Here is a 16,597-nt window from a genome sequence, read left to right as displayed (position 1 = left end):
GAGTCGGGACCAAGCAGCAGAGCTGGGTCCTAACACCCCTCCGCCTTCCGGAGCCTGCTGGGGAGCTGCTCGCACCTCCCCACCTCACTGACCACAGCCTGGCCTTCGGAATTATCGCAGGAAACACACAAGACAAGGGACAGCCAGACCAGACAGGAAAGCACCCCACCACAACAAGGTCCCAGAAGGACCCAAACCCATGGGATCAATCAACAAACTGGGCCACGACCAACACTGGACGGGACAGAGCATCAGAGACCAGAGAGCCGAGGGCAGAGGTGACCCTGGGCACGAGGAGGAGAAACGCACCACCCTGTGTGCCAAGGGGGCGGCTTTTTAAGGGGGGATCCCATAGGTTATAGACCCTGGGCAGATATGGACAGGCAGACTCCAGGAGGTCCCAACCAAAGGACCTGGAACCATCAGTCTGGCACCCTGGGGAGTGGAGCCTGGGGACTTCTGGAGCCTCTATTTGATTATAGATCGTGTACTGACCATCCTTAAAGAGATGAAACAGGAGAGTAGCTCCCTTCCCGCAGCAACCTGAGATCACAGGAGCCTAGATTCTCTGGGAGGAGGGCGGAAACAAACAGACCTGAGATGATTTCTAAACTGGAAAGTATGGGGCCCTACGGTAGGTGATGAAAGTATACCAAGTTCTGATTCTGGCTCCAGCACTTCTGAGCTGGTTTACTTGGGGATTTTAGCTGACCAGTGACTCAGCTCATGTCCAGGGGAAGAGCTCCCCTGCTCCCTCGGACCGTGATGAGAACTGAATCAGTCATAGGGTGAGGTGTTTGAACAGTCCCTGGCACGTGAGCAGTAGTCACCTCTGAGTCGTTGCCTTCATTGTGTGGCACATGTCACATGTCGCTCCCATGAGCCCCTCAGGCAGGTCCACGCCTCCGTCAGTGCAGCTGCTGAATGTTTGTGGAGTGACTGCTTGAGCCATGACCCGTGGGCTGATTTCAGAGGAGCAGGTGGGCCTCTTCATTCCCTGGGTGTGTGCTCACCTTCACCTGGCTGGGGTGAGTCCCAGCCCACGTGTGGGGGAGGAAACAGCAAGTGCTTCCTGGCCTGATCTCCTCACACCCCGGAACAGATGTCACTGTGCTTCACACCTGGGGCGATGTCCTTGCTCAGTACCTCGGGCTGCGCTGATGTCCTCACCTGGTGGAAGGAGCTCCAGCTGTCCCCAGCCTGGGCAGGGCCCCTACCCAGCCATGGGCAGCCATCAGAGACTCCACTCTGTGAGGAAGGAGGCACCGCCATCAGCCCAGCCCAGGACCGTATCACCCTGAAGGTGCGGCTGGGCCTGACCTGGAATAGGCTCAGCTGGGACCCCAAAGAGTCCCCTGGCTATCACTGCGGTGACCCCCCTGTATCCACGCCCGCTCCATCCCCTCGGCAGACTGGAGTGTGTGGTGGAGGAGGCCCACGCTCCCCATGGCTGGCTCCAGCTGAGCCCTCTGAGGCCCCAAATGGCCTCTTCCCGGGCGGCGTCGCACAGGTCCCACAGCTCAGTTCAGCCCATGCCCATGATCGCCTCACCCTGATGGCCGACCCAACATGGAACAGCCCTTCTGCGACAGCCACAGCGAGGAACTTTACTTCAGGCCTGTGGGTTCCCGCCTTTTGTCCAGTGTGGCAAAGGTCTCCAAGGCCCCTGCTGACCCTTCTATGACATCTCACTGGGGTTTCCGACAGAGCCCAGCCATTTATCACGACGTGATGGACCTTCCGTGGGACACGTGAATGAGCCAGGCACAGAAGGACGGTGTTGTTCGCCCATAGCATTCACCGCAGATCCTAACCAGCCCTTCTCAGCCCCTAGGAGTACAAATGCACTGAGCCACTCCCAGGGCGTCTTGCACAGAAGCATGGCCAAAGAAAGCGGAGGTTCACCGCCACAGATCACTGGGGTGCCCTGCAGGCTCCCTAAGGGGATAGGGAAAATGCCTCACAATAGGTACTACCAGGCCCGTGTCCCCTCTGTCCCTGGCGCTCTCCATAGCTGCCTCTCCACCCTCAAGCTGGGACTCACATCTGAGAGTTTGCCTGGAGTCTCAGAGGGGACCTTGGACTTGGACTTGTTTGCAATGCTGAACCTGCTCCAACTTTGGTGAGTCTTAGAGATGGACCAAATGCATTTTGCACAACGAGATGGGCACACATCTTTTGGGGACCAGGGATGGAATCTTAGGGCTTAGCTCTAGAATGTCCTCCAGAAGCCTCAGGTGTTCCCAGGGGAGGCCCGGTTGGAAGACACCAGTGATAGCGGCTGTGATCTCTCAGGGTGTATTCTCGTCTCTGGCTCCTCCTTTCGCTCTCGGTTTCCTTCCTGGCAACCACGGTTCTGCCCTAGAGCCAATCAGCCATAGACCAAACCTTCTGAAAACTATGAGTCAAAATTCCTTTAAGTTGGCGTCGGGTATTTTGTCCCTGTGACAGGTTATAAAGCAACGAATACGACATATGCGACATGCAGAGTCGAGCAAGAATTGGACCCAGTTTCAGGAAACGAAAGGAGACGGATGCAATACGAAGGCAGAGGTGCCGTGCTCTTATCCTGCTTTTAGTTACCTGCTGGATACCTACCTCTAGTGAAGGTGCTTTTAGCAAAAGCGGCTTCTAAGTCCTTGTTACACACACACACACACACACACACACACACACACACACACACACACTCACGTGGAAAAAAAAAAAAGAAAAACGAATTACCCTGTCCTTCCAGCCTTGTGGCCCTCGCTTTCCCCCCTCTAAGCCCTGTTCTCTGCTACCTGGACTCCCCCTCCCGCACCCCGAGTCCCTACGCCCCAGCCGCTTTCTTCTTTAGGCTGGGACACCTGGCCCATGACCCCACTTAGGACTCAGGTCCATTCCATGGGAGATGCCTTCACCCACCACTTCTGGGACCTAACCTCGTTTCCTGGCTCCACCCACTTCTGGCTGACCCTGTGGACGTCAGATACCTGGATTTCCTCTTCCTGTAATGGTGATGTGGCGGGGTGTGCTCCTGGGGTTACCATGGGGACTGGAAAGGACGACATCTGAAAGCCCTTAACAGCCTGCCTAATGTGTGCCATTTAGCATTTAAGCTTTTAATCCCATCGCGTGTGGAGTGGTTCTGAGCTTCAAACAGGATCCAATCCCAGCCCCGGGAAAGCTCTTGTCCAGTCTGGGACTCGGGGCATGCACCTGACTGCTCTGGGCTCTGCTCGGAACCAGCCAGGACCATCACTGCCTGCCCTTGCACCAGCGGTGCCCACAGCAGCCAGGGAAGGGAAGGGAGGTGCGGACGTTGGAAATGGCTCTCCCAGGGCAGGGGTGTGAAGGGCACTGGCTGCTGGCTGGGGCCTGGGTGGGGCGCAGGCCTCTACCCCGACTCCATTCTCCCGGGGGTCCTGCAGTCAAATCTGAGCATGCAGGAGCTTGGGAGAAGTGAAGGGGCAATGAGCACACGTCAGCCTCGGGCAGGAAGAGGAGCCCAGACTGGGGTGGGGAGGGCTGCCCTGGGGCTGAGGCTGGGGGAGGAGGACCCTGCGGGACGAGAACAGGCACCACCCTCCCAGCCTGAGTCACAGCCCCCAGCTCCTCCATCCGCCCCTGGATCTGAGCCCTTTGAGCCTCAGTCCAGCTCCCCCTCTGACCCACCTGGATCTGCAGGGAGCAGCTTCCCCAGCCCCCAGGGCCTCTGATCCAGTTACACAGAACCCCAGGCAGCTCCCTCCTCCGTGGGTTTCAGAACTTAGCCCATCCTTCCCAAGCCTCCAGCTTCCTCCCAAGGGTCCTGGAAGGTCACTTTGGAGCTTTGTCCCTTGGGCTTTGCGGTGACAGTGGGTTGGGGGCCAAGGCTGATAGACGACCTGGGAACCTAGACAGCCAAGACGCAGAGCAACCAGGAGGGGAGACGCCAGGACTCCAGGGGTGTGGAAGAGCCGTAGCACAGCCTGGTCATCCCAAGATCAGGCAGAGAAAGCTACAGGGAACAGAGAGCTGCCTAAGAGTGTGGGCTGGGCCTGGGGCCTCTACAGTCCAAGCCCGTAAGGGCTCTTCACCCGCCAGTCCCACCCTACAGCTGGCCTGTGTCCCACCAGTTTGCTCATCTTACTCTTTTTTAACTTTTGTTTTGCTTTGTTTGAGACAGGATCTCATTTTGTAGCCCAGGCTGGCCTCAAACTTGTAGTGACCCTCCTGCCTCAGCCTTCCAAGTGCTGGGATTACAGGTGTGAGCCACCATTGCTGGCATCCCTTTTCAATCTTGATCCTTCCCCTCTGTACCCAGTCCTGCCCTCCTCCCCATGTCTATAATGACGATGTCACCAGCTATCTCTTCCCTCTCTCTTTTCCATTTTTCATCATCCATGAAGGTGAAAGAAAACTTTCATCTTCAGTGTTCTGCCAAGGTTTGGGCAAGGCCAGGGGCCCTCCATCCTGCGACCTCCATATGTGTCCCCGGGTCTGGTTTTACTCGTGTGTGTTTGCACACATGTGTGCATGCAGTGCTGGGCATGAACCCAGGGCTTTCTATATGATAAGCAGCACATGCTCTATCACGGAACCATATCCTACCCCTTTACTGATGTTTATTTAAAAAAATAAACACATAGGGAAAATTCTCAGGCAAAGACCACAGGGCTCTGAGGTCACATGGATGTGTGGCGTGGCTTCTGATGGCCCCTGTGACCTTTGTGCACTGGTCCCTGCAGCTCCTACTCTGCCTATCTGGGAGAGAGGGCACAGCTGCTATTCTAGGGCCAGAGCCCCACCCACCTGGTGCTCTTTATCTGGGAGCAGCTCTCGGTGTCCTGGCCATCAATGGCCCTCCCATCGTCACCGACCACTGGGTCACTTAGAGCTCTTTGGCCAGAAAGTGGCTGGTGGGTGTTCCCTCTCCCCCTGCCCGGGATTGCACTGAGTTGCTTCTTCCCACTGTTTGTTGGGGGCGACTCATAAAGCTGGCTTAGCCTCTAGCTCCCTGCAGCCCTGGGCACAGTGTCTTTGAAGGGAGCCTGTTTCTTTCCTCAAAAGTTGACCCAAGAGTGAGAAAGGAGAAATTCCTGGACCGAGGGGGCCTGAAGGCCGGAGGAAAAAGAGGACGCTGGCTCTCCGAAAACCACACAGCCTGGAGAGACACGAGCACAGGTGCCCTAGGGGCTTCTGGGGCCCGAGAGGCTTTTAACGACTGAGCCACACCTGGGACGCATGCGCCATGGGATATGCCAAACAGTCAAATGGGACCTCCTCATAGTGATAATAAATTACGATCTCATGTACATGGTGGTTTTCACACACACGCACACGCACACGCACACGCACACACACTGCTCCGGTGGGCTTTGGGATCCATGACAGTTCCTCAGGGGTGCATAGAGGGACAAAAATTCCCCCTCCAACAGGTGGGAGGAGTCTTGGCCCCGAGTGGAGCGAAGCTGAGCCATCTTTCAGGGCTGCTCCTTCCCTGCAGAATGACGCATCTGCAGGCTTCACATCCGGCTGCTTCTGGCTGTGAGGTCTACCCAGGCAGCCCCCATCCGAGGAGCCCATCCTGATTAAAGAATACGTGCTTTCCCCCACTTCTGCTCAGTTCTTGTTCTGATAGGGAAAACTTCTATAAATAACAAAAACCTATAAAGTGCTACAATGTAAAGTGGCTTCTGCTGTCTCTAACAGCAGTTTGCTTGTTTAGCTCAAAACTAATAGGCACCAAAGGCACTAATTGCTGACTGAGGTATTGGTCTCACCCTGAGATAACAGGGCACAGCAAGGTCTTGAGCTCCCAGAGACTGAAGCCACCTGATTGTAAAAATGTCAAGATTAAAAGGACCATTGTCAACATTAGCTCCCGTGACCCTGAACACCCCATTCCTGTGGGCTAGAATAGATAACTAGGCGAATCTTAAAGGTAAAGTCCCCAACTGCAAAGAACTGTTACGTCTGGGTTGAAAAGATTAACTATTCTGTGACCGTGATTTGAACTGTGAGAATGAACTGTAACCACCCAAATGAAGCCAAGGCTGTGAAACCCTATAAAAGGAGGAGCTGTAACCCAGTGTGTCGTCGATCCAGGCACGGCTGATGTGCGACTGACCTTATGGATGAGTAAATTTATTATTTTACTTTCATTCTGCTGCCTCTCTGTGTGTCACTTACTGATTCCTTCCGTAATGGGTCTGGATACCAAGAACCTAGGAAAGTCACCACCTGGGACAGCAAAATGACTCAGAACACTTCAAACAGATGTTAAGACTTTTTACACAAGATAGTAATGTGTTTCTATGTAGTGATCCACATTTTGGAAACTCAAATTCTGTTTTGTTTCAGTGCAACTTAAATTGCTCTAGTTTTAGAGATTTGATTTCAGAGAGGAAAGTTTGAACCAGATCATCTCTCCCCAAATTGCACAGTGTCTGTGCTGCGCAAGTGTGCATGTGCCACACATACAGACACGCGCACACATACACACACAGGACCCTTGGCGCCTGCCTGTACTGACGCACTAGATTCACAGAGATTGAGTTAGTAAGCAGCAAAGGCATTGGTTGGGGTCACTTTTTTGGCCAAGAACACTGCCTCCTCCATGTGCTCGACCAGGCAGCCCAATCCAGAGGTGAGCAGCCCTGCCAAGATGCTCACTGCCAGGAGACAGGCTGTGCAGGTGCCAGGGCCAGAGCACCCGGGACAGTGGGCTGTCCAGGTAAGCAAGACAGGGGCCTGCAACTGGTATGCAGTGGGCTGCGCAGCGTGGCATGGACGAGGTGGGAGGCGAATGAATGCTCCAGGTTAGGTGTGGTGAGTGCCTCTCTAGTCTCAGTGACGTTGGAGGCTGAGACAGGAGGGTCTCCTGAGCTCAGGTGTTTGAGGCCAGCCCGGGCAACTCATGAGATCCCGTATCCTTCAGGCACCAGAGTCCCCAGACCACCCAGGGTCTGTGCTGGGTGCTAGGAACCAAGACACAGGCCCAGCATGCCTGCTTCCCTGCAATGTCACCTCCTCCAAGAAGCCCACCCTGACCCCTTTCTACCCTCCCACTGAGGTAGCTGTGCCCTTTGAAGAGGGAGTTGGGCTTCCTGAGTGCCAGCTCTGATCTCACCTCTTGGCCAGCTGTTGGGGGAGTCGGTGGACTGCATCCCCCACATTGTGAGCCAAATTAAATTTCTCTTCTTTTAGACTGTGTATGTTGGGTCTTCTGTCCTAACGACAAGGAAGTGATTAATATAAGGCCGGAGTCTGTCTGAGGTGTGGAGCCCTGACTGTCTGACCCTGAGGTTAGGCAGCACCCGTGACCACCATGCCACCAGCCCTCCGCAAGCCTGAAGAGGCTCAGTTAAGAATTTGATGTGATAATTATAGCTATGATCTCAGTGTTTTAATAATAGAGAAACTGAGATATGTTCAGGATAAGCATGTTCGCTCAGGTCTACGGCAGTGTGCTAAAACATGCATCCTGCAAACTGTAAGAATCCAAAACAGGGCTTGGGTACTCAGGGGCTCCTCATTCTGAGTCCTTAATTTTAAGACACAACTGTTTTGAGAATGAATGTCCCTTAGACTGACTCTCAACAGCAAGAGGACAGGGCCAGCCCCGGAGGTGAGTGGTAGAGCCCCTGCCTAGCACGCTCATGGCCCAGGCTTCCATCCTCAGCACCATGGAGGGAAATAAAAAAGGAGGACACAGAAAATGAAAGCTAGCTTTGCCCGAGACCGCTCAGGGTTGTACCCTCTGGGCCTGGTTGAACTATGACATCCAAGGCCTGGTCTTTGGATTCTCAAATTACAGTCAGGGAAACTGAGGCAGAGAAGGTATGATGCACCCAGAGCCACAGGGCAGATCTGAGCCACATTGGAGGTCTCTGGAGAAGAGTTCTGAGCTCTGATGTGTGTCCCTTCCCCAGTGGGCGCCAAGCTGTCTTGGCCAAGAGGGCTGGGGTTGAGGTTGAAGTCTGTCCTACTGACCCCTTCTTCCTGCAGGCTCATGCTGTGGGACCCTCAGCCCCCAGACAAGATCTGGCCTTATGGTGGGTTTTGGGCTCTCTGATCATATCAACATCCAGATGGGGTGGACCTGGGGCACCAGGAGAGGAAGGGGTGGACCAGATCCCACAGCAGAGCCTCAGCTGCCTCTGAATTCTGCCGGAAGGTGGGCATTGGCAGCTTCTTTGGAACTGTGGAGGAGGTACAGGGACTTGGGCTGACTTGTGTCTGTCCTCACACATGCAGAGGCCCTGCTCCACACCAGCCTGGAGGCTCAGGCCTGGGCACTGTACCTCTAACCTCTTGGGGGGGTCACAAACCTGTTTAAGAGTTCGATGGAAGCTAGGCATAGTGGCACACAGCTGTAATTCTAACACTCCAGGAGGCTGAGTCAGGAGGATTGCAAGTTTGAGCCCAGCCTGGGCAACTTGGTAACTTAGCAAGATCTTATCACAAAATTAAAAAGCAAAGAGTGTTGGGGATATAGCTCAGTGTGAAGGCCCTAGGTTCAATTCCCAGAACTAAAACAAATAAGTCAATGTTTGAAGGAAGCTTTGGGTCTTTGTAGGGAGGAAACAATGTCAGAATTATGGACCAGTATTTTCACAAGCTACATTAACTTTGCCAGCTTTAATCCATTGGGTAATTTTAGTTGCACTTGGCAATCACAAGTTCTTTTATTCCATTCCAAACTTACTTAGTAATATCTGTAACACTCACGTTCTACATCACACTTTACACAATGACATACAGCTTACAGGTTGACGGTGTCCACGGAGAGCAAAGGCAGGAGCCAATACAAACATGAAGTCACCACGAATGGCCAGGTAAGGACTCAGCAACCCAGTCAAAAGTAGCCAGCTCTGGAGGTTCACACCTGTATTCCCAGCAGTCAGGAGGCCAAGGCAGGGAGATCTCAACGCCAAGGACCACACGAATTAAATAGCAAGACTCTGTTTCAAGAAAAGAAAGAAAATAAAGGGAGGAAAAAGAAAAAAGGCCAAGCCCGAGCAGCAGTTTTGAAAGCATCACCTGGAAAGCGGGCTGGACATCTAGGCAGGAGAGAGGCTTGAGCTGAAACCAGGGATAGGAGTACATCCTTGGCTGTGGTTGTCTTCCTGGCAAGGCTGGTGAGAAGGGACTGGGTGCTGGGCTGGCACGCTCCTGTACCACAGTCTGGGGTGCTGACCCTTTCATAAGTCTTAGGTAAGTAAGGGGGCTCTGGGTGGTGGGGGTGACAAGCTCAGGCACCTGGTCTGTCTGGTGTGGCCTGATTCACTCCCGTACTCACGAGCTCCTGACTTAACGCGTAAGTTCATTTTGTGTCAGTACAAAGAAGTGACTTGTGAGTCTGTGGTTCCTGGCCCTGCTGGGGGCAGGGTGCTTACAGCTGTTGGCCTGTGACCAGTCATTCTACCTTGGTGCTTGTAGGCAGGTCAGAGTGACTCAGGCAAAACTTTCTACAACACAGTGTAACCACAGGCGAGGCCCAGCCTGCAAGCTGCCGCTGTGCACACAGCCTACGTGATTTGAGTAGACAGACACAGCCTGCTTCGTGGCGGGCATCACGCTCCTGAACTCAGCACAGGCACCAGGTCAGGGAGATCAGGAGGCCAGCCCAGCTCTGAATCCAGGTAAGCTGTGGGATGTCCTCCAGGAGGTAATCCCGGGGGTTGGGACAAAGTGGCCACGTCTCCTTTGATGTGCCCAAAGAACACTGAGCACCCCTGGACCTGCCCCAAGTTTACCCTGCTGAGTATCCGTCCATGGAGGGAATGTATCCATGGCCGGGATGACTGCCCACGATGACTGTCCCTACCCAGAGAGGAGCATTTATCTACTGGAGACCAGGTAGGGCTTGTCAGGGGACTTGGCATGTTGGCAACAGGGTGTTGCGCCCTTAAGACGAAGCTCAGGGGGCTGGGGTGTAGCTCAGGGGTAGGGTGCTTACCTAGCTGTCTTAGTTATTTTCCCATTGCTGGGATAAAACACCTGGCAGCCACAAGTTAAAAGAGTAAAGATTTATTTTGGCTCATGGTTTGTAGAAATCTCAGTGCACAGTCACCTGGCTCCAAGGCGGGGCAGCCTGGCAAAGGAGAAACAATCTGTGGCACGACAGGCTGGAGACAGCTACCCTGCCTTGTTTTTGTCCCTTTATATTCTATCCTTGAAGCCTATTCACCGGTGTCACCCACACCCAGGGCAGGGGTTCCCTCTTCAGCAAATCCGTTCAGCCCCACCCAAAACTATCCTAATCCAATTAGGGGACTAATCCAATTACCGCATCCTTAATCCAGTGTCACCACCTATGATCCGGCCACTTCCTCAAAGCCAGACCTATGAGCACAGGAGGTTTGGGGGGGGGGGATCTAGATATAAACCATAGCACTAATATTATAGATACCTGGATTCCTATTCCAGAACCAAAACAATTTAAAAAATAAGCCAGAGGTGGTGGTACACAGCTGTAATGCCAGAGGCTGAGGCAGGAGGATCGTAAATTTGGGCTCAGCCTAGGCAATTATGGAGACTTAGGGAAACTGCATCTCAAAATAAAAAATAGAAAAAAGCCTGGGGATGTAGCTCAATATGAAGACCCTGGGTTCAATCTTCAGTACTGCAAAACAAACACATTTTCATAAAATAGATTTCAAATCCCTAACAAGACACAGGACATTCAGATATCGCTGTCACCTGCCCCTAGAATCCCACACTGGGTGAGCCTCATACCAAGGGCCGGGTACTTCATGCCGTGCTAAGCATGGCCTTATCTTGCCACTGATTCCTCAAACAGGGGCACAGGACCCTGCTCTGTCCCTTAGTGGTGGCCTCAGACACGTCCAGGGTTCCTGCAAGGCCCTGAGTCAGGGACCCTTCTCTGCAGCCCTGTAGCCCTGCTTCCTTCCCTCCCCAGCACCTCCCTCCTCTGGCCCTGGGCTCCTTCAGTCCCGACTGCACACCCCTCTGCCTCAGGACGCTTTGCAGGCATCCTCCTTGTTCCTCGCCTCTGCCTTGGAGCACTCTCTCTCCTTCACACCACTAAATAAAGATCTAGAGAAGCCATTGCTTTGGACCAAGCTATTGTACCAGACCCCAATAGGCCAGGCTAAAAACCATGATAGAGTCACTCACACTAAAGCTCCCCAGAGATGAGCAGAAACCAAGCTGCTTCTCTGACTGTCCAAAAAATCAGAATTACAGGGGACAGGCATCTCTCTAAAGAGACAGGTTTCCACAGACAGGATGATGAAACTCCTTCTGTCTCAATCCCTGCATAGAAAAATGACTGAAAGTAGCCTGAGGTGAACCAGTTTCTTTACTGTTCCTGTCTCCCCGTCCCTGCATCACAAGGAAAGATGCTTTGAAATGACCAATCTGCTGTTTGCTCTCCTCTGAGTTTAGTCTCTCAGGCTGTCAGACCAACCTCTCCTGCACACCCACTGGAGCAAAAGGAAGCATACAGAGTAAGAATAAAAAATAAAGCTAGCGAAGGTCATAAGCTGACTTACAGTCTCGCCTGTTGATGACGCTCATTTCCAGTCTTCAAGTTGGCCCAATGTTCCCTCTCTCCAAAGCGTATCTTAACCTGGAAGATGCTTTGAGAAGTAGTCGTTTCCTAAGGGCTCTGAATACTGGCGATAAAGCTACTCACCGTAAGCAATTTATAAGCATCAACTAAGGAAAGGAAGAAGTTAAATTATCATTATTTGTGGATGACATAATATTCTACATAGACGACCCCAAAAACTCTACCAAAAGACCTAGATTTGACAACCAAATCTGGTGGCATAACTGGATACAAAGTCAACACTCAAAAGTCAATAGCCTTCCTGTGTACGAATAATACATTCACAGAGAGAGAAATTAGAGAAATGATCCATTTCACAATAGCATCTGAAAAAAGAAGAAAAGAAACACCTAGGAATCAATCTAACAAAGGAATAAAATACCTCTACAGTGAAAACTACAGCACTCTGAAAAAGGAGATTGAAGAGGCTATCAAAAAATATAAAAAGGGCCAGGGATTTAGCTCAGTGGTGTCACTGCCTACCTTGCAAGCACAAGGTCCTAAGTTCGATCCCCAGTACCAAAAAAAAAAAAAAAAAAAAAATTGATACCACAAAGCTGCAGTGATGAAAACATCATGGTACTTGCAAAATAACAAACCAGAGGATCAATGGAACAGGCTAGGGGATGGGGAAACAACTCCAGACACACTCAATCACCTTACCTTTGACAAAGGAGCCAGACACCTTCACTGACAGAAATGGTGCTGGAAAAACTGGCTTTCCACATGCCCAAGATTGAAACTAGACCCATATCTTTCATCGTGCACTAACCTGAAATCAAAATGGATCAAAGATCTAAATATTAAAACAGAAACACTAAGTCTTCTGGAAGAGAGGTAGAACACTTGAGGACATAGTAGGCAAAAATGTCATGAAGAGAAACCCAGACCACATGGGAAATACTGCAAAGAATCATCAACTGGGACCTCATCTTACTAAAAAGCTTTTGTACAGCGAGAGAAGTCACCAAGAGAGTGAAGAGACAACCTACAGGGCGGGAGAGAATCTTTTTTACCAGCTATTCAGATAAAGGACTATTACCTAGACTATACAAAGAATTCGAAAAAATCAGACCCCTCAAATGTAAAGGCCCAATACAAAAATGGGCATCTGAATAAAAAGATATTTGTCAGATAAAGAATTAGAAATGGTTAATAAAGATATGAAAACTGTTGAACAACACTGCTCATTCGAGAGATTAAAATTAAAACAAAAGGGGCCGGGGATTTAGCTCAGTGTTTCCACTGCCTGCCTCGCAAATTAAAACAAGATCCTGGACTAGGCCATGTAGGGTGAAGGGAAATTTTTCCCTCTGCCTACTGAGAATTCTCTGGAATAAACTGATGAAGCCAATAAATAGAAGGAAAACATGCAAGTTCACTAATGTGCAAAAAGGGAACAATTACAGCACAGGGAAAAATCCACCAGGCCAACGTGATTTGGACACACATTTTGCTTTGTGCTGTCCCCCCCCCATTTTGTTTCTTTCCATTTTATACTCCTCTGTTACATGGAGGTAGAGTAGGGGACATAGATATTTGAGGGGACTAGTGGAATGATTTCTGGAGAAACTCAATGAGTGTGAGGCTTATCCAGTGGCCTGGAATAAAGTCCACTGGCTCACGAGAGCAGCCAGTGGATTGTAAACGGTTTCCTGTGGGACCAGAATAGAGGACAAAGGTGTGGGTGAAAGTCTGTCCAGGTGTGACAGACTTGGTCTGACTTCTCATGATCTGAGTTTAATTTTCTCTTTTAGTAGTGTTTCTGTGCAAAGCCAGAAGCCCACTGAGCTCTTGCCCTGGTGGATGGGGCAGGAAGCCCCAGCCTGCATCGGGAGGGGAGGACAGAGGGACCTGGATTCGGGGTGCAGGGGAGCAGGGCTTAGGGCCCTGTGCATGTCAAGCACCGGTCTCTGGGGTTTCATCTTCCCAGCCACACAGCCCCATGGGGCCAGGCTAAAACTCAAAGTGGAGTCACTCATGCTAAGTTCCGTGCCACCAGGCTGCTCACCACTGAAGCTCTTATCTAACCTGGCGAGTCAGTAACGGAGAGGACGGGCAGATTTCCCAGCAGGCCAGTCTCAGTCAGCCAGAAGAGGCCACCTAAGGTAACCTGATGTTAACCAATCGGTTATTTTCCTATTGTTTCCTCACCTGATGTGAAGTGACTTTGAAATGACCAATCCTCTCTTGTTTGTTTCTGCTTTCTTCAAGAGATTTCCTATCTATAAACCCCTGCCTCTTCTGTTCAGCTCGTCAGAGCATTCACTGTATTTTATGGAATTAAGTGTTGCCTAATTTTAGAATTGAAAGTACAGCCAATCTAGGTTGCAAAATGAAGATCTACGTGGCACACAGGCCTGCAATCCAGCACTCTGCGAGGCTGAGGCAGAATGACTGCAAGTTCGAGCCCCACCTGGGGAACTTAGCAAGACCCTGTCTCAAAACGAAACAAAACAAAAAAAAGGGTTGGTGATGTTGTGCAGGGTGATGGATTCAGGTTCAATCCCCAGGTGACACCGCCCCCCTGAAAAAAGATTGCTAAACTAAGTTGTGAAAGTATCTGTGATTTTTATTAGTAATAAAGTCAGGAGTGCTGCTAATACTATAGCTTGTTGCCTACATTAATATTTCAAGGAAATTTAAAATTTCAATTAGAGATGTAGGGTGGAGGGATGTAGCTCAGTGGCAGAGCATTTGCCTAGCATGCATGAGGCCCTGGGTTCCATCTGTCATTACCAAAAGAGACAGAGAGAAAGAGGGAGGGAGGGGCTTCATTGTCTCCCGCGTTTACAGACCTGCTGAGTGCCAGCCATGAAATTTGGGCTCGAGATCTTCGTTAAGAGCATAAGATCACGCCACTCCCTCACCAAAAAACTCCATGGGATCCCATGGCAACCAGAAACTTCTGGAATCCTTGCCTGTCCCTCCCAGGCCCCTGAGAGCCTTGCCCACCCCTTTTCCCTGAAAGCTCCTTCCATCTTCCCCTTCTTGTACCACCTTCCAGCCACAGGACCCCTTGTCCCCACCCAGCCCCTGTGCTTTTCCTGGCCACCAGGCAGGTACCTGTATGGGCAAAATGCCTACGCTTTCGGGGAGCAGGTGATGACACTCCTTAAAATGCCCATCAGTGCCTCTTCAGAGCTGCCTTTGTTGTTTCAGATAAGGACCTCCAGAGAAACTCACAGAATCCCCCCACCACCTCCGCCAAAGCACTGGGACATCCTGACTCATTCTTTTTTAGGCAACCTGAATAAGCATCACACGTTGAGATACTAAATCCCCCTGCCAGGAGGTGTGTCCCCAGGACATTTTTCTGAGCCTGCCGTTCCTGCCCGGAGCTCAGCATGCTGAGGGAGGTACCTGGCTCCAAGTGGGATGAATCTCCCCGTGAAAATGTGTGTAATCACCCCTGCTAGAAGCCCTTCGCTTTCTTTGTACAAACCAGCATGGCTTTGAAAAGTATCTCCAGCGTGCACTTTACTTTTCCCAAGTTATAAATCTATGTGCACTCTCCTATCCTTTGGTTGTGCTTGTTGACTTTGGACTCACCGAGGGGAGTTCCTGTTGCACTCACATTTTGGGCTATCTCTGAAGATAACAGTTAATTAAGCACAGCCATCCTGCAGGAATCAGTGGTTTCATAAGTGTAACATCTCCCGTCCCACCCCCCAGGCTGTGAGCATCTTGAGGGTGGGTCCTGCCTGGCTGATGCCATTGTGCCCCCCCATATCCCATGGCCCCCTCTGTCCCTCTGCCTGAGGATGGCTTCCTGCTGCAGCCTCTTAGCTTGCTCCATGCAGACCCCAAGTCCCGGAAGATGAGACTTGGTGGAGTGGGGTATGTTGTTTCTCCCAAAGGATCCCTGTGGGACAAGAATCCCATTTGCCAAAGTGGTGGTGTCATCAGTTGAGGGTTCTTTGGTTCAATTTGGAAAAAAGTCACAAATTGACAATGTGCAGCTGTACTAGCGAGCGGCTCCAGGTTTTGATGCCAATGGCTCTCACCCCTTAGTGTTACAGCCCTAGACCCCAGCTGCTGATTGTTGCTGCTGCTGGTCTCTGCCACTGCTGGACAATGCACTGGCGCACGCCAGTTGGCCCCGCTGGGGGGTGTCTCAAACAAAAGGGCTACAGACATGAGCTAGAAAAAGATCCAGGCCCTGGGACATGTTTCCACAAACTACCAGCAGCAGCTGAAAAACTGTTCACAGGGGCAGAGCTAAGAGCTTTCCTTCCCTTCCTCCTCTCTTTTTTTTTTTTTTTTTTTTGTACTGGGGATCAAACTCAGAGCCTTGCACTTGTGAGTGAGGTGTGGTGCTACTGAGCTAAATCCTCTTCCTTCTCCTCCTCTATCTTCTTCTCCTTCTGCTCTGTCCTCCTCCTCCTCCTTGTCTTCCTTCTCCTCCTCTTCCTTTGCCTTCCTCTCTTTCTCTTCCACTTAAGATGGCAGTGGCACCGAGGGCCTCACTCATGGTAATCATCTGCTACTGCTCAGTTGTATCCTGGCCAAGAGCATTTTTATAAAGAAAATTTGGAGACTGAAGGCATTGGACCTATGTTGGGTATAGACAAGAAAGGGGCAGGATTACTCAAAGCTTTGAGGCAGGAAGACAGTGCATAACAAGAACTATTTGTTTTGGAATGGCTTCAGTTTAGATAAAAGTGCAGAAAATTCACACAAAAACAGGGAGCAGCAGCCCTAGTCATTGGCTGGTGTGGAATTTAAGCCAAGGTCTCAAGCTAAAACAAATTTTGTGTTGATTTCTCCAGTCAACTGGTTGGTTAAGTTCTCTTGTCTCTTCCCTCCATCCTCTGAGCCTTGCAATTAAACTTAGCGTATCTCAGAATTTTTATTTTATCGGTGTATTACTCAGCTTCCCTTTTGCTGGGGCCAAATACCTGACACCCGTAACTCGAAGGAGATGTTTATTTGGCCCACAATTTAGAGGCTGTCCATGGTTGGTTGGTTCCGTGGCAAGAAAGGCCTGGCAAACAAAAGCTGTTCAAACCATGGCAGCCAGGAAGCAGACAGAGAGAGGAGGGAGAAGCT

Source organism: Fukomys damarensis, unplaced genomic scaffold, assembly GCF_012274545.1.
Source record: "Fukomys damarensis isolate Sample0158 unplaced genomic scaffold, DMR_v1.0_HiC HiC_scaffold_19, whole genome shotgun sequence".
NCBI classification, from domain to species: Eukaryota; Metazoa; Chordata; class Mammalia; order Rodentia; family Bathyergidae; genus Fukomys; species Fukomys damarensis.
Note: the sequence above shows the minus strand (reverse complement) of the source record.